Source organism: Dromiciops gliroides, chromosome 3 (assembly GCF_019393635.1).
Source record: "Dromiciops gliroides isolate mDroGli1 chromosome 3, mDroGli1.pri, whole genome shotgun sequence".
Taxonomy (NCBI): Eukaryota; Metazoa; Chordata; class Mammalia; order Microbiotheria; family Microbiotheriidae; genus Dromiciops; species Dromiciops gliroides.
In genome coordinates this window covers 301,634,820-301,658,641 of record NC_057863.1, presented here as the reverse complement: position 1 = coordinate 301,658,641, position 23,822 = coordinate 301,634,820, and the positions used below count along the sequence as shown (strand labels likewise).

Genomic DNA, 23,822 nt, shown 5'->3' with positions numbered 1-23,822 from the left:
GCGAATGTATGTATTGTGTATGTGTGCATGCATGTATATATGTGTGTGTGTATGCACGCATGCATATATAAATGTCTTCTAAATTGAGAAATAAATAAGGGGGCACAAGAATTGGGCAGGGAGAGAAGATAATGGAGGAACTCTTGGAGAAGATAGGTTAAGGAATAAGAAGGCAAAGTAGTGAGTAGAAGTAAGGCAGAGGAGTGAAGAAGGATAGGAATAAGGTGAGGAGGATAGTGAGGGAAAATAGGAAGGAGGAAAATGCACACAGTTTAGAATGTGAATGGGATGAATTTACTCATAAAATGGAAACTCATAGCAGATTAAAAATTTTAATTCGACAAAATGTTGCTTTCAGGAAACGTTACAAAAATGAGAGATACACACAAAGATAAAATAAAGATCAGGAGCAGAATTTATTATGTAAAAAAAAGGCAGGAGGCAGTAATCATGATCTCAGACAAAGTTAAAACTAAAGTGGATTTAATCAAAAGAAAAACAGGGAAACTGCACAATATTATTTTACTATTGTTGCAGGCCATTTAAGATAACTAGAGAGTGTAAGGGGCTAAAATTCTAGCTATACTATCTAAAATATCTAACGAGTGTTCGCCATTAAATTAGAAGCTTTAGCAAGAATTTAGACTTTTAAGCATTTATTAAGGAGAATCAGAATTTGGTGAAGAGAGAGAGAAAAGCCAAGATTCAGCTGTCTATCTCAAGGAGCTAGCATCTCCTGCTATACTCTCCATGAGAGTCTTCACGAAAGAGCAAGAACCACCCCTTCTTTATCTCACAAGCCTCCTGTGAAAACAGGAAATGTCCTGTCCCCACACACACAGCTCCAAGCCAATTGGCTGATAGCTTTGATTGACAGTACCCATGAGCAAGCGTCACTTCCTGATGCCAAGGACCTGGACACATGGCTTGCCCTTATAGATGCCTTCTCATGGTGAAACTTTCTTACAGTAACTCTCCAGCAGGTGGCATCATTCCAATCGTTACAACAGTCTAAAATACTTGAGAGCATGCCTGCCAAAACAGACACAGGAAATATATGAACATAATCATAAAATACTTTTTATACAAATAAAGTCAGATCTAAATAATTGAAATAATATCTATTGTTCATGGGTAGGCAAAGTCAATATAATAAAAAATGACAATTTTACCCAACTAATCTAATTATGCAATGCCATCCCAATTAAATTACTAAAAAATGATATTACTGAGTTAGAAAAAAATAATAACAAATTTCCTTTGGAAGAACAAATGATCAGGAACTTAAAAAAAAAAAACAAGGAGAAAAAGATGTAAAGGAAGCAGATTCATTAGTATCAGACCTTAAAGTATATTGTAAGGAAAGAGAATTGTTGAAGTGTAAAATGCATAATTTTGATTATTTTAAATTAAAATTGTCCTGTTTAAATAAAACCTATGTATCCAAGAATAAAAGGAATGCAGAAAGTTGGGGAAAACTTTCATAGACCATCTCTCAGATAGGATTGAGTTGGAATACTGCTGTGGTGTAGGAAATGATGAGCTGATTGATTAGGAAAAAACATAGAAAGACTTGGAATTATGAAGGAAGATGCTGTCCATCTTCATAGAAACAGATGACAAGTGGAAATAAGCATAGTACAGTCCTACATATATGAGTGTGAGTATGAGTATATATATACACATACACATATATACATATATGTGTGTATATACATATACACATATGTGTGTATATATACATATACACATATATGTTTATAGATATATATGTATGCATATGCATATATGCACACACACATACATACATATATATCACCACATCTAACCTTAGCCCTTTTTAGAGTGGGGGAGGGATGGAGCAAGGAATAGGGAGAAAAAATGCATAGCAGAGGACAAAAGAAAACCTACAAGGAAGCAAAGATGGGCAGCTTTGAAAACAATGTGTAGTATTTATTATACAGGTTTTCTTAACATGGAAATGTATTGTTTTACCTTGAATCTTCACATGTTCTGCTGTGTATGTGGCATTTTTTCCTTTTCTCATTTTGTATTTAATTATAAAATAAATTTAAAAATTAAAAAAATGATAATCACCACCTGATTAGAATTTCTAAAATACTTCCTGAATCATGATAGAACAACCTCATTGAAACCTGAATATTTAAGTGGCATGAAGTATGCATTTAAAAAATTTTTTTATGAGATTCTATCTTTCCCAAAGTTAATCATGTTTTCTGGAATAGATGCTATAATTAGCTATGCCTTTTATGACTATATTGCATAGGTTATTCCACTTTATTTTATAATATATATAGTTGGTTCATTTTATCACTGAATTTTTGCCTTGATAATTTTTTGTTTCTTCAAAAAGTCAGTAAGGTAATTTCTTCAAGATCTACCAGTTAATTTTAGCTACATGTGGCAAGAAAAACAAGTAAGGGCTAGCTCCTCTTTTTGGTATAAATAGGACAGTGATAAAAGATGACAAAGAGAAATCAGGCAGGTAGGTAGTTAGAGCTGGATAGAGCACTGGCCCTGGAGTCAGAAGGACAGGAGTTCAAATCTGGCCTCCAACACTTACTAGCTGTATGACCGTGGGCATTTAATCCTCTTTGCCTCAGTTTTCTCATCTGTGAAATGAGCTGGAGAAAGAAATGGTAAACCACTCAGGTATCTTTGCCAAGAAAACCCCAAATGAGGTCATAGAGAATTGGACATGATTGAAATGACTCCCATTTTTTTCTATCATTAAAAAGGATAGAGCCGACACATTTAAAGGGGAATGTAAACTCCAATTAAATGAGAAGAGAGTAACCCATCATTTTCAGTAATTTTAAGTCACATGGCACAAATGAATTTCAGTAGAGGGAACTGAAAGAATTTGCAGATGTAATTACTGAATTGCCTTTTGAAATTGTTGAGGAAGCATGAAGACCAGGAGCAAGGCAATGGATTAGCCATGGTCAAATCTTGTTTTGATTTTAAAAAGTAGCAAGGATTCTATAATTTATAGGTCAATGAACTGGCAAAATTCTGGGACAGACTAAAGATTGATGGTTTGTAAACATTTGGAAAAGGAAATGGTGATCTCTATGGCCTACTATTGGTCCATTAGAATCAATTTGGATTAATTTAAACACATTTCCCTTTTTCTAAAAGTAGTTTAACTGAATCAGGGAAATGGGGTATTCTTAGTATACCTAGATTTCAATGAAGAATTGAAAAATTCTTTAATAATATTCAATTATATTAATATGCAAATGGTTGAATTATTCAATTGAAAGAGTTGGTTAGTGAAGCTAATCCCAGGTATATTTTTATGAAGATGTAGATTTCACTCTTTTCCAGTTCAAGAGCAATATGAAGTTGGAGGAGATGGCATTTTTGTCACTACCATTTCATTATTGAGTTCATTATTTTTCAGCATCAGCATTTATTAATTCTCTTCTTGAAAAACAATCAAGAATATATCGAGGTGTAGCTTCTGTGTAGCAATAACTGACATTTATGAAACAGTTTAGTGGCACTTCAGAGCCCACAGGGTATTTACATACATTTTCTCATTTGATCTTCCTAACAACCTTATGAGTAAGGGATATATTATCAGCATTTTTATACCCATTTTCCAGGTGAAGCTGGCAAGGCTTAGAGAGATTTAGTGTCTTGTCAATTCTCAGATATATACCAGAGATGGGTTTAGAATCCAAATCTCCTTCACTTCAAGTATACTAACATATGCATTATGGTTTCTTTTGTTTCTTAAATTATATATTTATATATGTGTTTGTGTATGTGTATGTATACACACATATAAATGTATATCCATCTTCTATTATCTGCATCTTTATATTGAAGCCTGTTAGTATAGATATTGGTTTTCGTGTAGAATGTCTTTTTTAGACAGAATGTCCTTTTTGCAGAATTTCTCAATTTTTACAAAGAATTTCTACCATGTCTTCCTTGCAGGATTTTTCAACCTCCTCATCCTTTTAAGAAAATGCTGTGATTATCTTCATAGTGGAATTATTTTTGTGTTAGATTTTTTTGAAAGTGTTCATCATGTACATCACTACATATATATATATATACATATGTACATACACATACACATATATATATTCATAGAAGTAGATTTTTGTTCAATATGAGGAAAAATCTAACAATTATGAATTGTGGAAGTGGAAGGGGCTGTTTGAGCAAATAGTGAGGTCCCTTTCATTGGAGATATTTTTGAAAATGCCTAGATAACTATCTATTAGGAATGAAATCATGGAGATCAATGATTCAATCAGGTGTTAGCAGCCATGGTACTTTCCTACTGTAAGATTCTAATATGACACATGTCCTATACATCTTATTGCTATACCAATGTAAATGAAAGGACACTAGAATCCTTGTGTGACTTTCAAGACTATTTGATTTATGGGACAGATGATGATGGTGATGGTGGTGGTGATGGTGATAATAATGATGATAGATATTTTAATACCAGAAGATCCTCTATAGGTTGGCTTCATTAAGTTAAGCCAAGCCAATTTGGTTTGGCCCCAACACGTTCCAAGGAAAATACTAAGACTACAAAGGTCTGATCATGTCTCAGTATGCACAAACATTTTAAGTGACTCCCTGTTGCTTCTAAGATATAACACAGTAGATTGAGTGTCAATCTTGGAGTCAGGGAGACCTGAGTTCAAATGTGCCCTAAGACATGCGTTAGCTGTGTGACCCTGGGCAAGTCTCTTAAACTATCTTCTTCAACATCTTCATATGTAAAATGGGGATAATAAAGTACCTGGCAGGGTTGTTATGAGGATTAAATGAGATAATATTTGTAACATGATTTTTATCATAGCATCTGACACATGGTATTATATAAATATTGACTATTATTATTATTAATGTTATTCTCTTTAGCCTGGTATTAAAGGCTTTAAGAAATTCTTGTTACAGCCTACTTTTTGAGCCTTATTCCTCCTTTCAGGTGAGCCTTCCCAGTTGCAAGTCACTATTTCTATTCCTTTCTTATTTTTTTCTCATATTCACCACAGCAACTATTCCAAATCTCTTACCTCAAGCATTCCATGGTATCTATCCTTCTATGATCTCAAGTTGAAAACCTCTTTTTGCATATCCTTTCCTCTGGATTTTTGTGGGCCAAAAAAGAAGCTTCTCATTGCCTAGCTTCAGTTTGGGGGGACAGAGAGTACAAGGAGGGCCAAAAGTCACAAAAGGGTTTCAATATTTAAAAACTCCTTAATTTTTGTTTTTAATTTATAATACCATAGCATAATATACAGTATTTATAGGAAATGAATTTATATTATGTGTGAAAAATCAAATCTTGTAAATGGCAAAAATAATGAAAAATAATTTTCAAAAAGTTATTAAAACATTGATGTTTTAATAATTTTGTGAAAATTATTTACAAAGTCGAGGTTTGTGTGACACTATTCTCTATGGGTTCTTCTCCTGTCTGACTGCTCCATCTTAATTCTTTTATCCTAACATATCATCTAACTATGAATATCCTTGAAGGCTCTGTCCAGGACCATGTTTTTTTTTTCCCCTCTCTATCCTCTCTCTTGGTGATCACATCAACTTTATGGGTTAAATTTTCAACTCCATGTAAAAGATGACCATATCTATATGTACATATCCAGGCCTAGTCTTGCTTTGGGGCCTTAGTCTTTAATCTCTAATTGCCTGTTGGTAAATTGAGCCATCTTTTGTCTCAATTCTTACCCAGGCCTCAGTCAATGAATGGGAATGGCCTCAGACCAACTAAGACTTGGAAAAGACCTTAATTTAGATAGGTCAAGGTCACCCCTTGCATCTTGGGCTATTACCAGTTGTCTTGACTTTTATCTTGACACTGGACTTCAATGACTTTGGAGGAGAGAATTGAGGCTACAGGCTTTGTACAGCTCTGCCCCATTCAAATCCAATCCACCCACAAATCATAATGTGATCCTCTTCAATAATGAAGGACCACCACCAACAACAAGGGTTCTGTATGAAGTCTCTACACAGAGAGAAGAACTTGCAGAACAGGTGTCATGAATTAAACTTTGTTACATATACTTCTTTTTTTTTTTTTTTTTAAATTTTAGTGAGGCAATTGGGGTTAAGTGTCTTGCCCAGGGTCACACAGCTAGTAAGTGTTAAGTGTCTGAAGCCGGATTTGAACTCAGGTACTCCTGACTCCAGAGTCACTGCTCTATCCACTGTGCCACCTAGCTGCCCCACATATACTTCTTAAACGTGTGTTTCACTACAATTACAGAGGTCTAAGTTTAAGCTTACTCCTCCCAAGAAAGCCATATTTGAGGGAAGGAGTGAACTAGATTCTTAGGAGAATGTTTTGTACTGTCTTTTCTTTCTTTTTTTGGAGGCAATAGGGATTAAGTGACTTATCCAGGGTCACTTAGCTAGTAAGTGTCTGAGGCCAGATTTTAACTCAGGTCCTCTTAACTCTTGGGCCAGGGTTCTATCTACTGTGCCACCTAATTGCCCCATGTACTATCTTTGCCATGTTATCTGAGAGTAGTAGTCACTGCCCCTTGGGCACCAAAGTTGGAGAATGCTATTATTTCTTCTTCTTCTTCTTCTTCTTCTTCTTCTTCTTCTTCTTCTTCTTCTTCTTCTTCTTCTTCTTCTTCTTCTTCTTCTCTTCCTCCTCCTCCTTCTCATTTTCCTTCTTCTTCCTTCCTTTTTCCTTTCTCCTCTTCCTCCTTCCTCTTTCTCCTCCTTCTCTTCTTCTTTTTCCCTAAGTTTAAATGCTATCTTCTGAAAAAGATCAGGCAGTTAGGGGGTACAGTGCATAGATTGTTGGGCCAGGAGTCAGGAAAACTCATATTCCTGAGTTCAGATCTAGCCTCTGACACTTACTAGCCATGTGATCTTGGGCATCACTTAGCACAGTGATTGACACATAAGCGCCATATAATTGTTAGTTATTATTATCATGCATATTTGATTTATCTTCCTCATTAGAATGTAAGTTTCTTAAGAGCAGGGAATGTTTTTGTGTTTGCCTTCCTTTGAATTGTCCATTGCTTAGCAAAGTGTCTGGTATGTAACGAACACTTAATGAATGTTTGTTGATTGATTTATATATTCAGTCAAACTGGGCTACTACCTATTCCCCTAACATGACATGCTACATCCTATCTTCATACATTTGTCCAGGCCATCATCTGTGCCTAATTGCTACCTTTTTTTTATCACTTTCTTTACCTTTAAGTTTCAGTTTCATTGCAACAATTTCTTCCGTGAAGCCTTCCCTGATCTCCCAGCTAAAATTTATATAAATCACTTTGTCTTTATCTCCTTTTGTTATTGTCATTACTTACTTTATATTTTAGTTTCTGTATATGTGTCCTATTTCTCCCCAGTAGATTTAAATCTCTCCATGAGAGTAGACACTTTATCTGCCATTTTAATGTTTTTATTCCCAGTGCCTGGTATATCTTGCAGGTAGTAATAAATGTTTGTTGAATTAAATTCTACTCATTTGTTGCAAAATCAATTAATAAATTCTAAGAAGAGCATATATTGAGTAATAAATTCCACAAAATTATAAATGACAAGCCCTGTTTAGTCTTCCCTTCCCTTCCCTTCCCTTCCTTCTATGTGTATTTTCTCCCCATTTGAATATGTTTCTTGAGGGCTATCTTTGTTTTCTTTTATTTGTATCAGAGCTTATCATAATACCTGGCACATAGTAAATTCTTAATAAATGCATATTCAATTATTCATTCATGTTATTTTTAGGGTAACTTTAAAACACAAATTTATTCCCAACCAATAAAGTCTTTCTTAACAAAGGCAAATTGATAGTAGTAATATGTAGAAGCCATTTTTTAAAACTGTGACTTGCTACTTTCTAATCTTTTCCTCTCATTTTTTTTCTGTCTTCTATCTTCACATTATTTTAGCACCCTTGACCATATATTTTATTCTGTTGCAGCTGATCTTTACTTTTCTATTCTTTTATGCGTGAACAGGAGGATTTTTAATCACACTCTTGTCCCACTATGTCTCTTATTCCATAAAACATACTGAACCAAAGTCTCTGGAGCAATCTCCTATCAGTTTACTGGAGACTTCCTGAGTGCTCATATCTCTCACAATAAGAATTCATATGCTATTAGTGGACCATCTTTTGTGGCATGTTCTCAAAGGTTACATTTTCTGTTTCAAATTTATTACATGCTTGAGGATAAAGTGTGCCATAGTGAATGCCAGTTAAATTGATATAATCATTGATTGTGCATCTATTTGGTGTTAATGGATTTCTGGTATTCTAGGTATATCACTAAATAACATTTTCAGGTATAGCACTTCAAATCTCAAACACTGTTCATTTTGTCTCAACTATACATTTCATTTACTTATTTTTTTTTATCATGACAGATCAGTGATAATCTTTCCTGGCTTTGGAGCTCATGGGATCAGAGAGTCTGAGAGATGTCTGATCTTCATAATGGTCAACCATGATTCCAGACGACCAATGATGAAACATGCTACCCACCTCTATAGAGAAAGGTAAAAGACTCAGAGTGCAGAATAAGGCTTCTTGACTATATATATGTTTGTGACAGGAGTTTTGTTTTGTTTTCATTTACAATTAGGATGGGGTGAGAAGGAGAAAAAGTAGATTTTTTCTGATTGAAAAAAAGCAAAATTTAATTAAAAACAGAATCTCAGATTTGGAAGGGATCTCAATTCAATAGTTAAAAAAAATTTTCAATGAACTCTTTAACCTCCCCCAACAAATGATTATATTGCCTTTCTATGCTTGAGAATCTTCAGTGATGGGGAAGTCAGTGGAACTAAAGTCTAGCTTTATCATTTACCCCAAACCTAGCAAATGATTTCATCTAAAACTCCAACTCACAGCAATACTACCTTTTTTGGTGTTAGATTACGGTAACAATGATTCTGGAACAGGTCTGATGAAAAATGTAAATTTTTCACTTTCCATGATGTTCCCATTTACCTACCACAAGTGATGCTACTTGACTTCAGGAATGTTGGGCTAACATTATTGCTATGTCAAAAAGAGAACAATAAAAAACACCCAAATCTAGATGTTAGAAAATTTTCTTCATAGGAAGATAGGATCACAGATCTGGAACTGGAAGGAACCCCAGAGACTGGCTAATTGTTGGTAGTATCTTGCATTGTCCTTTTAGGACTCTGTATCATCACCCTTTAGTTCACCTGAAATTTTGACTCTTGAGATGACAATATTCCATTATTTGTAGCCCTATAGCAATACAACAAAACTACACATGGTTATTCATGAAACAGTGACACCATATGACACCAAAGACTGGTTTGAGAAGCCCCAAGATATTTAGGTAATTGTTAACAGTGCACATTGAAGTAATTTTAATTCCTTGGTAGAAGAAAAACATTTTACAAGTGTCTTAAAAGTTAGAAAGACAGGAAGTGTAAGGGGCTAAAATTCTAGCTATACTCTCTAAAATATCTAATGAATGGTCACCAATAAATTATAAGCTTTAGCAAGAGTTAGACTTTTAAGCATTTATTAAGGAGAATAAGAATTTGGTAAAGAGAGAGAGAAAGGCCTAGATTCATCTATCTATTAAAGGGAGAGCACATTTCTAGCTTCACTCTCCATCAGAGTACTGATGAAAGAGAGTGAGAGAGCCAGCCTCGCCCCCTCTTCCTCCCACAAGCAAATGTCACTTCCTGATGCCAAAAAGCTGCATGTCTTGCCCTCAGACACCTTCTCCTCATGGCGGAGCTTTGCTACAGTAAGTCTCCAGCAGGTGGCATCATTCCAATTGTTACAGTCCCTGCTTTGTTTCTTCAAGAAACACAGGTGTTTGCTTGATGAAACAGTCAAAAACAACAGAATATAATACCCTATGCTAACAAACAATATGTTAATAACAATATAGAAAAAGGAGAAAAAGGAAATTTTGTCCAGAGGGGCGGGCCCTCATGAACCAGCGCTTTGACACTCGCCTGCAGGGGGAGGGCGTCTGCAGAGAATACATATTACAAATGGTGTACATAACAACATAAGGGAATAAAAATAAACAAAACAAAACTGTTCATTTGAAGTCTTTGAAAGTCTTTTCTCAGATGTTCTCTGGGTATAGTCGTGAAATGGAAGTCTTTTCAGGGGTTGATGTGTGGATGCTGATAATCAGCCAGGAAACTTTCCTACAAAATTGAGCTTAACACAACTTTAAAATAGCTTTGTCAATAATTAAATAAAACAATGAAACTTCTTAAAAACATGCCTAAGGGAATCCAGAATCTTAGTTGTTATACATGAAACATATAATAAAACAAAAATTGAAACATTCTCTAAAACTTAAAATTACTGCAGTCCTCCCTTGTGGAGGGTAAATTGAGAAGACAATTGCTGCAATATTAATTTTAAAAAAGAGTTTTTATATTTGTTTCATCACTTTTTGCATCATCTGCCTAATTATCCTCATGCCATTATGAGAAATTAAAGAATATAATAATTGGTAACAGATATCAAGGCCAAATCCAACACTGTATTTACCATGACACCTGAGATAATAATGGGAGTTACCATAAAAGAACAGAGAAATGATGGGATATGAGCATTCCCACACTTGAGCTATATATACTGCCCATGCAGTATGCCAGGCTTAAAATAGGTAGATGGGATTTACATCGATGCCATGGAACGTATTGGAGGACACTGAGTCAGACTTAATCAGATACATGGGATTGAGCCATTCTCTTGGCTGTACCTTGACTTCATGCATGTCTCCCCTCATGTGACAGTTCAATGTCTGCTCTTGCATGTATTCCTCTTGTTATCAGATGGCATCCTGGCCAAATGACATCAGATAACTCAGAATGAAGGCAATTAATGTCTTAAATGATAAGTTCCCATAATCTGAGTCTCATATGGATTTAAAAATTGAGGATAGTAATGATCACAAAAAATGTGAATGTACCTTGACTCAGAATATAATATATAGTTATGCAATAATTTCAAATAATACCTTTTTTTTTACTAAGTATACAATTACTTTTGTGAAAATTCAGAACATTTTTAAATACAAGTTCAAACACAACACAATCTTAAAGAAAACTTTTTTTTGAAAAAAGAAAACTTTTACAAATGTTCCCCTCTTTTTTAAAAAAATGCTTATCAAAAATTATAATTCTAGAATCAATTTACACTTTCCATGGCAATCAATTTGCCAGGGATATGCTTTATAGAGTTCAATCGAATAATCAGTTGAGAGAAAAAAAAATAACAAAAACAAACAACTCAGAATATGGGAGCACAATACTCCCAGAATTAACAGTGTATTATGAAATCAAAACCATCTTGCATTGTTTCTAAATTAGATAGATGAATGAATAGAAGAAAATACACATAGAACAATAAAAGACAATGAAATTCAAACAGGGAAATCTAAATGAATATGAGCTTAATATTAATAAGAGTATTATAAAATATAAACTTAATCACATGACTATAAAAAGCTTTTAAAAATATTCTCTCTTTTTTAAAAAAGCTAAGTATAAAACACAATCTCAAAAGCATGAAAATCTCTATGAAAAGAAACCCATACTATTAATTTCAAAATGTAGATGTAATAGTATAGAAATCTTTATGTAACCTCTGATCTGACATTATTTCTCTGAGTAAATTTAGAACACTTTTGATTCTGATATCTAAAATCCCCAATACTCATATTAATACCTTGCTGCTTACTTCTACATTTCTGTAAAATACGTCTTCTTGAAATATGATGATGATTGTCATTTTTATTCAGCTTAAATTTGTCTTTTTTAACCCCTCTATATTGTCTGTCAGTCCTTTCATAATACAAATGCTTTATAAGGTTACTAATTAAAGACAAAAGCAGGTTAACAAAATTATGAACAAAACGAGCATATCTGAGATTTAAAGCATTTTCCAAGGTTGGTTTGGGAGAACCACAGAAGGTCAAGTCAGAATCACAGCCAGGCTGGGGAAGGGTTGAGGCTGACTGCTTCAGCAACTGAGTAGAAGCTGGTAGATTAGATCTCATGACCTCCCGGGCAGGAGGATCAAGGGGCTTGGCCATGGGAGGAGTAGGAGGTGGTGCCAGAGGAGGGGGAGGACGTGGGGTCCTGAGAGGAGGGGAGGGGACCACCTCTCCCACATGGTGCACAGCCAGGGAATCAGGCTTGGTTTTGAACTCAGGCCTGATTTCCCCTTCCTCCGCTTCTAGGGGATTAAAGGCTTCTAGAGGCTGGGTTGTTGCCTCCAGGCATGCAAAATTAGAGCAACAATTAGTGTTAGAATTTGGAAAAGCTGCAGGAGTCAGAGGTATCCCTGAAAAGGCATGGTTGGGAGAGGGGGGAATATTTATATTCCCTTTTGTGAGCACCTTGCTGGCTCTTCTAACAAAAATAAAAATAAAAATAGAAAATCCACAAAAACAAAGCATTAACATGATCTTATCCCCCATTTGTCTGGTTAAACAGACTAAAATCAGAAATAGGGTACTTAGGGAGTTGAAAAAGCCCATTTGAAAATTTAAAGGGAAAACAGCTGGTACTTTAGAGTTTAAAGGGACAGGGTGGGGGAAATTTCTTATGCAACTGGTAAGATCGGAAGATTGTAGGTTCAGTTTTCCTCTTCGTGGTCAGCCATCTGTAAGGGGCTAAAATTCTAGCTATACTGTCTAAAATAGCTAATGAATGGTCACTAATAAATTATAAATTTTAGCAAGAGTTAGACTTTTAAGCATTTATTTAGGAGAATAAGAATTTGGTAAAGAGAGAGAGAAAGGTCTAGATTCATCTATTAAAGGGAGAGAGCATTTCTTGCTCCATTCTCAACCAGAGTCCTGACGAAAAAAAAGAGAGCGAGAGTTCCAACCTCATCCCCTCTTCCTCCCACAAGCAAATGTCACTTCCTGATGCCAAAGAGCCACATGTCTTGCCCTCAGACGCCTTCTCCTCATGGCCGAGCTTTGCTACAGTAAGTCTCCAGCAGGTGGCATCATTCCAGTCATTACAGTAGTAATCTGATATCGCCAATGCTTTTAATTCTGATTCAGTATTCCAGGTCCTGTTAATGTTTCTGTTTACCAGCAATGAAATATTCAAAGGAAAATATTCTGAGGGAACTATTCATATTCATAGCCAAAAATAACTTAGTGGTCCATCTATTTAGCTGTCCTTTTGTTTTAATGAGCAAACTAAATTGTGGCTATGATTTACTGAATAATGTTTTGTAGCTTTGGTTTTAGCCATCCGACCTATCACATAAAATGTGAACCCTACTAATGTTTAAAATATTTAGACCTAATAAAGAGAGATGTATTATTTTTCCTTTTTAAATGTGAGGTTTGACCTCACGTTCTCTTATATATGCTGCTGGCCAGTTTTGAGGACATTGAGGTACCTTTAAGATACCTAAAAGAGGGGAGGATTATTCCTACCTAGACAAAAAAAAAAAAACACAGGCAGTATTAAGACAAAATGAAGGTAATTGAGGAAGCATTAAAAGCAATTGACCCATGCAAAATGCGAACATTATGTGCATGAGTGCCAAAGATATCCCTGATGGAAGTATGGAAACAGGTGGGTTTTTCACAAATGATATTCTAAGACAGACCACGTCTTGATAGTTACTTAGTTGAGTGAAAGGATTAGACCACATAGAATCATGCTCATTATTTTTAGTTTTGGTTTTTATTTTTTTTAAATTTTAAAAAAATTTTTTTAGTGAGGCAATTGGGGTTAAGTGACTTACCCAGGGTCACACAGCTAGTAAGTATTAAGTGTCTGAGGCCGGATTTGAACTCAGGTATTCCTGACTCCAGGGCCAGTGCTCTATCCTCTGCGCCACCTAGCTGCCCCCATTATTTTTAAATAAGGAAAAAAACAACCCATGAGTAAAGCAAAGGACCACCTAAATGACTTTCCTATAGCCAGGCTTTCCTCCCATGCATTTGTTGAAATCATACAAGATTCCTTGACATATGCATCAACAAAACTACTCTCTACCTCTCTGCTTCTTCTGTGACAGCTCACCTTAAACATCATAAAGCATTATGTTTGCAATTTCTTTGATGCACTTAGAGTCTCCCTTGAGGACTTCCTCCTAGTTCCCCCTTCCCCCTCAGGTTATATTTAGCTTACATTCAAGGCAAAATCATGGAAACTTAAAGGAGGTTTATTTAAAGTTAGGTGTGACATAATAGTCATTCCTCTCTCAGGAGAGTTGAATAGAGGAGAGATAAATACTTTCCTATACCTGACTGCAAGCCATGAGCTCATAGTTTCCTCCTAGGAAATTTTTGTCTTCTTTCATTTTTGTCTTCTTTCCTTTGGTACAAGTCTTTGTGAAATTTGGAAACACAGCTAATATCTTTACCTTTCTGGCACCCAAGAAGAAGGGTAGTGACTAACAGTTACTTATCATGAAACATCATGTTACAATGTTGGTGTCAACCTTATTGTGAGTTCTTTAAGGGAATAAACTGTGCTTTTGCTAAAAAATCTTTTAAAAATATTTTCTTCCCTTATCATATACCATATCATGTCATATCATGCCATGTCATGTCATGCCATTCCATGTCATATCATATCATATCATACCATATCATGCCATATCATATCATGCCATGCCATGCCATGCCATATCATATCATATCATAGCATGTCATGTCATGTCATATCATATCATGCCATATCATGCCATATCAAGCCATATCATATCATATCATACCATATCATGCCATGTCATATCATGCCATGTCATGCCATATCATATCATACCATATCATGCCATGTCATATCATGCCATGTCATGCCATATCATATCATACCATATCATGTCATGTCATATCATGTCATATCATGTCATGTCATGCCATGCCATGCCATATCATATCATGCCACATCATGCCATGTCATATCATATCATATCATGCCATATCATGCCATGCCATGTCATATCATATCATGTCATGCCATGTCATATCATATCATGCCATGCCATATCATGCCATGTCACATCATGCCATGTCATATCATATCATATCATGCCATGCCATATCATGTCATGTCATGTCATGCCATATCATATCATGCCATATCATGTCATGCCATGTCATATCATATCATGTCATGCCATATCATGCCATGCCATATCATGCCATGTCATGCCATATCATATCATACCATATCATGCCATATCATGTCATATCATGTCATGTCATGTCATGCCATGTCATGTCATATCATATCATGTCATGTCATGTCATGCCATGTCATATCATATCATGTCATGCCATATCATATCATGCCATGCCATGCCATGTCATATCATGTCATGCCATATCATATCATGCCATGCCGTATCATATCATGTCATGTCATACCATATCATGTCATGCCATATCATATCATACCATATCATGCCATGTCATGTCATGTCATGTCATGTCATATCATACCATATCATGCCATATCATATAATGCCATGTCATGCCATATCATATCATGTCATATCATGTCATACCATATCATGTCATGCCATATCATATCATGTCATGTCATACCATATCATGTCATGCCATATCATGCCATATCATGCCATATCATATCATATCATATCATATCATATCATGCCATATCACGCCATATCATATCACGCCATATCATATCATGCCATATCATACCATATCATGCCATATCATGCCATGCCATGCCGTATCATATCATGCCATGTCATGCCATATCATGCTGTATCATATCATGTCATGTCATGTCATGTCATGTCATGTCATGTCATGTCATGTCATATCATATCATATCATATCATATCATATCATATCATATCATATCATATCATATCATATCATATCATGCCATATGCTTTATCAACTGCGCCACCTAGCTGCCCCCAAGGAGGCCCTTCTTGAACTCCCTGGGCAACCATTCTATTGCCCTTCAGATACCTTCTCCAGATTTCTGCAACTTCACAGTAGCTTCCATGCAACTCTTCTCTCCCCGCCCCCCCCCAACGCCGCCCCCCCACTCTCCATCCAAACACATACACTTCCTTTACTTGATCTTCATCCATATCTGGCACACTAACTGTGGGTGTGATCCAAAGCTCTGCTCTGGGCCTTCTTCTCTTCTCCCTCTATATATTTTTGCTTACCAATCTCATCAGCTCCCATGGATTCAATCATCATCTCAATGTGGATAGTTCTCAGATCTGCTGGTCCAGCATTAATCCCTCTCCTGACCTCTGGTCTTACATCTCCCATTACCTATTGGACATCTCAAACTGGATGTCGCACTGACGTCTTAAATTAACTATGTCTAAAACCGAGCTAATTATCTTTTCTCTCATGGGTTTCCCTCTTAGCTCTCCTATTAACTGATGAGGGTGTTGTGTCACTCTTTACTTTTCATTCTCTCTCCCCCTCCATATGCAATCTGTTGTCAAGTCCTATTGCTTATACCTTAGCAATATCTCTAGTATACTCCCCCTTCTCTTTTATGACATTGACACCACCCTGGTGCAGGCCCTCATCACCTGACACCCAGACTATTTTGCAACAGCCTCTGCCTCAAGTCTCCCCCCAACTCTAGTCCACCCTCTATTGAGATGTCAAAGTGATCTTCCTCCAAGCACAAGTCATTCCCCTATTTACTACACTCTGGTAAATATAATATCTTACATGGTTTTAAAAGCCCTCTATACTCTGGCCCACTATTTGTCTTTCCAGTCTTTACTCTCCTCCATGTAATCTATAGTCCACCCACACTAGCTATCTGCAACTCTGCTTGGTTTCAATTCCATATAACAGAATGCCCTCAAGCTGGGCACCCCTGGTTTCCCTCTCTTTCCAGCTTCCTTCTCTGTCCTAAAGTTTACTAGAGTGTTCTGCATATTATAGCTGCTTACTGTATTTGCATTTTAATTTGTCAATACAAATTCATAGAAACTTCATAGAAAAGGAATGTTCCGGGGCTCATGTTTTTCTATTTTCTTTTAGAAATTTTTTTTCTATTGCTACACTGACTCTCTCTCTCTCTCTCTCTCTCTCTCTAAATATAAATATATATATATATATATATATATATATATATATATATATTTGTGTGCAGCCTTGTGTGTTAAAGGAGATTTATTAACCTATGATGACTCTTCCAGATAAGAAGCTTGGGGAATACTGGGAATCCACCCAAGTTGACCACATACAATATCTTTCTCAAGGTCTATGTACCTTCTTCAGCTAAGGTCCCTTCCAAGTCTAAACCTATAGTTCTATGGCTCTTTGATTTTCCAAGTTTACTTTCTCACAAGTTGTCCCCACACCTGGAATATAGACCCTCTTCATTTCAACATCTCACCATCCTTATTTCCTTCAAGTGTTATTCCTCCATGAATCTTTCTCTACTCTCTCTAGTTAATAGTATTTTATCCTTCTCACATTTCCCCAGATTGTACTTATTTTGTATATCTTATAACCGTTCTTCCTTCCCCTCCAAATCTAAACTTCTTAAGGGCAGGAACTGCTTTGTATGTGTCTTTTATATCTACAGTACCTATGTCTTGAAAATAGTAGGCATCAACTAAACACCTGGTGAATTGAATTTACTTTCTTTGAGATTTGTCATCTCTGCTTCCACCTTCTCAACTTGCTGTCATATTGTTTCTCTTTCCATTCCCAATGACTATCTGCATAACTCCGATATATTTCTGGAGGTAGCCAGGATCACTGCTTTTCCCCTTCTAACACTGATCCTAGCTACATTATGGTTTGAGAGTATTCTTCAGTGTAGACCAATACACAGGATTACTTTGGACATTCTTTCATTTTGATGAATGATCGACAACTCCAGACTCACAAAGTTCTAAACTACCCAAATGAGACAGGGACTCTCATAGTCAGGTTTCAGGCTCTTTGCAAGGTTGGTGCACATGTTTGTACCCTGCTAGGGCCAGGGTATAATGGGCTCTAACAGGAATACCTTGATTTTCTTGCAAACTAATGTTATTTAGAGTGCTGCCAAATTACCACCTAATTTAATTTCCCATTTGATTGGTTTACAGATCTTTATAAAAGTAATTTGGCTAGATCAGAGCTGATAGCAATTTGTGATTCTTGAAAACAGACTACTGGATAAATGATTATTGCAAATGCTGGTAGGAAGGCAAGGCTGAACTCAAGTGCTGCCTTGGGCAATATTCAGGTTTTCTTTGTGACTTTCAGTTGTACTTAAAGGTTTTGGATCTGTCTTTCTTTTTTTCTTTTCTTTCTTTCTTTTTTTTTTTTGCGGGGCAATGGGACTTAAGGTGCCTTACCCAGGGTCACACAGCTAGTAAGTGTCAAGTGTCTGAGGTCAGATTTGAACTCAGGTACTCCTGAATCCAGGGCAGGTGCTTTATCCACCGCACCACCTAGCTGCCCCCCTGGCTCTGTCTTAACAGACTAACCTTCCTCCCCCTCCCCTTACTTCTCCCCAACAAAGATTTTTCTTGGAAACTTGGGTCCTATTAGCAGATGTCTTTCCTGTCAAGATAAAGTTGGTTTAGGCTAATCCTGTCCAGCAAATATATTTTCTTTATCACAACTAAGCTAGAAATAATGTTTCCATGATTATTTTGGTCATTGTATCATAGATTTGGAATGGGTAGAGACCTTGTAGGCCACTTAGTTCAACTGTCATTTTACAGATGAGGAAACTGAGGTCCAAATTAGTTAACCAGTCAATAACCATTTATTGAGTGCCTACTATGTGCTAGGCATTGTGCTAAACTATGGGGATACAAAGAAGGTCAAGACACTCTTTGCCTTTGAGCAGCTCATAATTTAATGGGGAAGACAATATGCAAACAACTATATATGAACAAACTTTATAAAGGATAGATAGGAAATAAGGAATAGAGGGAAAATACTAGAATTAAGTAGTTACATGTCTCATACATGGGGTTTGGATTTGATTTGGATTTGGATTTGAATCTAGATCATCTGATTTCACACATAGCACTCTTTGATGAACAAAATTTGACATTCAGGCTTTGCAGTAGAAAAAATGTTTTTTTTTTTTTAAATCACCCCATTTGTTAACATGTATACCTACCTTGGACAGTAATTCTCTTATTTAGAAAAATTCTTGCTGCTCAATCTGCCTCATATGAATGAAACAAAGAGTCTCTATGTTTATTTGCTTGTTTTTAGTTTACTTTAGTTTTAGTAGTAAAGATTTTATTTCCAAATTCTAGGAGCTATATCACTTTTATAGGTTTATTTAAATAGATACCTTAGAGATCTTTGGCTCACAGTTTCCAAATTCAAACTTGATAGAAAAAATTTAACCCTGTTCTGTATTATTTTTAATCAAAGTTGGCCATAAAAGGGAATCAGGACTACAAAGTTTTGTCTAGATAAAACAACTCAGGCTAAGGACTCATGAAACCTAATGCACTCCTTTTCATCAGAATTACATTCACAATTAAATATCTACTTTTAGAAAAATATCAATAGCATTAACTTTCAGGGGATTGCCATAAACATGTAGTCAAAATAAAAACTTATTAAACAACAGTCACTTATCCCCTCCTTTCTGGCTTAGATTTTATTTATTAGACTTTTAATGAAAGGAGAAATAGTATCAGACCTTCTCTCTTGACAACAAGGCATTTTTTTCACTGTTACTTTCTAATAGACAGGAGAGGTATTAGATGAGAAAAACTGTGAGGGGTAGGCCAGATTTAGGCCTCCTGCCTAGCTAAGAGGTTTTTTTTCAAAGTTGGACTATAATTTAAGTGATTAAATAATTGGCAATAGCAGGTGGGAGTTGCAAAACCAAGGAGAGAAATGACTTTGTAATTAAAGTCAAGGAGGAGAAATGAGGTAAAAGTACACTGTGTGAAATATGAATAATGTAAGGAAAAGAATGTTCTTATAGTGACTAAAGGCCCTATTTCCCCATAATTGAACCATTATTGCTGATGTGTGCATTCTACAAGAAGATACATAGAATATATAGTTGTAGAAGGAACTAGACATATTTAATCCAAACTCTAGCCAAGAGTGTGAATTTCCATGGCAACATGTTCAGTAGCCCCCATGAACATTTCTGGAGACAGGGCATATTCCATTTATAGATACTCTAATTTTTATAAAATTCTTCCTTTCACCTAGTAGCACTGAATCCTTGGTTCTGCTCTCAGGAGCCATGCAGAATTAGTCTAATCGCTTCCATCTGATGGTTCTTTAGATATCTGAAGATAGAAAGCATCTTTCTTCTCCCCAAGACTTCTAGTCTTCTTCTTCTTCTTTTTTCCCCCCTGGAGCAATGGAGATTAAGTGATTTGCCCAGGGTCACACAGCTAATAAGTGTCAAGTATCTGATGCTGGATTTGAACTCAGGTCCTCCTGAATCCAGGGCTGGTACTTTATCTACTGTGCCATCTAGCTGCCCCCAGTCTTCTTTTCTCTCAGCTTTACATCCCCAGCTGTGACATTGATCCACACACGATACAGTTTCTAGATTGCCTCTGAAAATAACAGAAGCTAATATTTATATAACATCTTACAGTTTATAATGGGCATACATACATATATGCATATACTATATATTTAAACACATACTATATGTGTAATTATATGGATTTGTGATTTTTCAGCCATTTCCATCATGTCTGAGTCTTTGTGATCCCATTTGGGGTTTTCTTGGCAAAGATATTACAGTGGTTTCCCATTTCCTTCTCTAGCTCATTTTACTGATGAGTAACTGAGGCCCAAAGGGTCAAGTAACTTGCCTAGGGTCACACAGCTTGAACTCAGGAAGATGGGTCTGGCCTGGCATTCTATCCATGGCGCTACCTGGCTGCATATTAGACATCATATAACACATATATAAATATATAAAGTCCATAAATATAATGTAATATAGACATTATTAGATGTAATATACATATTAGGTGTATAATTATATATAATATGTATATAACATTATATGTTATATACAACAGTATATTATAAGATACTTTATATTATATTAATATATTCTTTATATGAATATATTTGCATTTGTATATTATATATAATTGCATATAATTATACCTATAATATAAAAGGTTACATATAATATACATAAGGCATTCTATGTTATATATAATAATTGCATATACATCTATCGTATATAAACATATATTTCTCATTTGATCTTCATAACAACTCTTCATTGTATATGCTGTAATCCTCATTGTACAGATTAGGAAACTGAGGTCAAGAGGAGTTAAATCATTTATCCAGGGTCACATATTTAGTGAGTGAATCTGAAATGACAGTTCTTTCTGACCCTAAATCGGTGGTGTGCTAGAGCCAGCTTAGGCAGATTTGCAAGGCCTAATTGTTAAATTTTCAACATGAGCATCTACAATTCAGAAGTTCTCAAACACTACAAGTCAGGGCTTGATTTCTTAGTTTGTTGATTGTCTAGGCTTAAGGAAATGAAGGAGAAAATATTAATAATGGAGATTAATCTTAAAAGTGTGTTAGTGCACTCTGCTCCATCCCTCCACCCCCAAGAGCCAGGTGTTAAACATTTACTAGCATACCACTGAAATCAGGGATCTATCCTACTATGCCACCTATTAATCTAGTCACTTTCTTTAGATGGGGTATTAAGATGAGGTATTGTATACAATGTGGATTTGGAATCTGTGGGAAAATAATTATTAATAATGGGTTTTGGGGAAGACCCAGTGACCCTAACCCCACTCAAGAACTCTGGCTGGTTTCTCACAGGCAGCCCAGAGTCAGTAGAATTAGAGATCAGACTGACTCAAACATTCAGTAGACAATAGAAACCACACCTGAAAGTTTTTGCCCTCAGAGCAAAGGCTGACCTTGAGCTCAGCATGAACAGCTCATTTTAATATGTAACACCCTCAGGTCCAGTAAACCAATAGATTTGAATGATGCTAGCCAATTAACTTTGAACAGTGTGTAAGGGCCTCCTCTCCTGTGGTCCACAAGAAACATTCTCTCTTGGCCTGTGATGCTAAAGAAGGCAGCCATGCATCCCCTCTCACTTTCCTCTATATCTAGGTACTTGGGGCTTCTGATCTCTAATTTGGAGCCATGTGCTCTCTCTTTACTAACGTTTAATATGATTAATAAATGCTTAATGCCAAAAAATGGTTCAATAGCCTCTAATTTAAAAGTAGCAATATATTAGAAACCCCAGCTAAGTTCCCCAATAACTTAGAACAGAGACAGGCTTCCCCACAATATTTCAAATGACACAAATCAAAGGACCTAGTTTTGGTTCCTGTGTGACAGTGGACAAATTATTTAACACTTCTGAGCCTCAGTTTCCTCAGCTGTAAAACAAAGGGGTTGGATGAGATGATTTCTGAGGTCTCTCAACTCAAAATATGCTCCTATTGATACATTGAAAACACGTAGTACTGGTGACCTTGGGCAAGTCATTCAACATCCTTGATCCTCAGTTTCTTCATTTTATAAAATGGGAATAAAAATACATAAAGCCCCTAGCTCCCAAGATTGTTGTGAGGATCTAATGAGATAATTTACATAAAGCACTTTGCAGGCCTTAAATTATTATGTAAATGTCAATGGATATAATCCCTCTTCTATAATGCTCTCTACCTCTGGAGCAATTCCCAGTTCATTAGTAGCTTTATTAATAGATAGAGAAAATAAAGGAACTGAAATGCATTTTTTTTTGGCAAACATTCCTGTTTTAAATTAAACACTATCATTGTCAATATCATTCAGGTACATAGATATTACAGAAAAAAAATAATGTTGTGTAGCCTAGGTGTATAAAGAGTATTCTGGACAACTCTATTGTGCATGGATTATGAGAAATTCAGGAAGAGTATAGTCAATTGGAGGTGGCACAATACAGTGGAAAGAACAACAGATTTGACGTGAGAAGACAGGATTCAAATTCCATGTCTGTTTTGTCCAATTTTATCGTGGTGAAACAAGGATGTCTGTTGTCCTCACTCTTTGGCTAGAATAGTACTAGAAATGCTGATAGGACAAAGAAGCTGAGGGAGTAAGCATGTCTAGAAGAAACAAAACTATAAGTTATTTTTCAGATGACATGATGGGAGGGGGGCAGCTAGGTGATGCAGTGGATAAAACTCCAGCCCTGGATTCAGGAGGACCTGAGTTCAAATGTGGCCTCAGACACTTTACACTTACTAGCTGTGTGACCCTGGGCAAGTCACTTAACCCTTATTGTCCCTCCCCCCCAAAAAAACCCCACGAAACAATAGATGACATGATTGTATACTTAAAGGATCCTAGAGAGTCAACTAAAAAAAGTTCATTAATATGAATGTCATGTCTGCTATGTGTTATCTGTGTGAATATGGGGAAGTCATTTAGGAAACTTGGACCTCAATTTCCTTATCTGTAAAAAGAAGGGTTCAGACTTAATGGCCTTTGAAGTCTCTTTGATATTCACATTTATGTACTGTGATCCTGTAAGTCTCTGTGGACAGGCTGAAATGTTACCGGAATTTGAAAATATGTCTCTCTCTCTTGTGAGGGAATTAAGGAATTAATGAACTATTGCTATTTGCAATTGTTGACTTTTTTTTGGTGATAGTGATACAAGTATTCTTATGTTTTAAAAAAATAATTAAATTTTGGGTTACATTTTATTTTAATTTAATTTTTTTTTTTAATTTTGTGGTGGGGCAATGGGGGTTAAGTGCCTTGCCCAGGGTCACACAGCTAGTAAGTGTCAAGTTCTGAGTCAGGACTTGAACTCAGGTC

At 35.9% G+C, this 23,822-nt stretch overlaps 1 pseudogene; it reads left to right on the top strand.

The window, feature by feature from the left end:
* Positions 1-23,822, top strand: part of LOC122749702 — a 327,223-nt pseudogene that overhangs the window by 142,160 nt on the left and 161,241 nt on the right.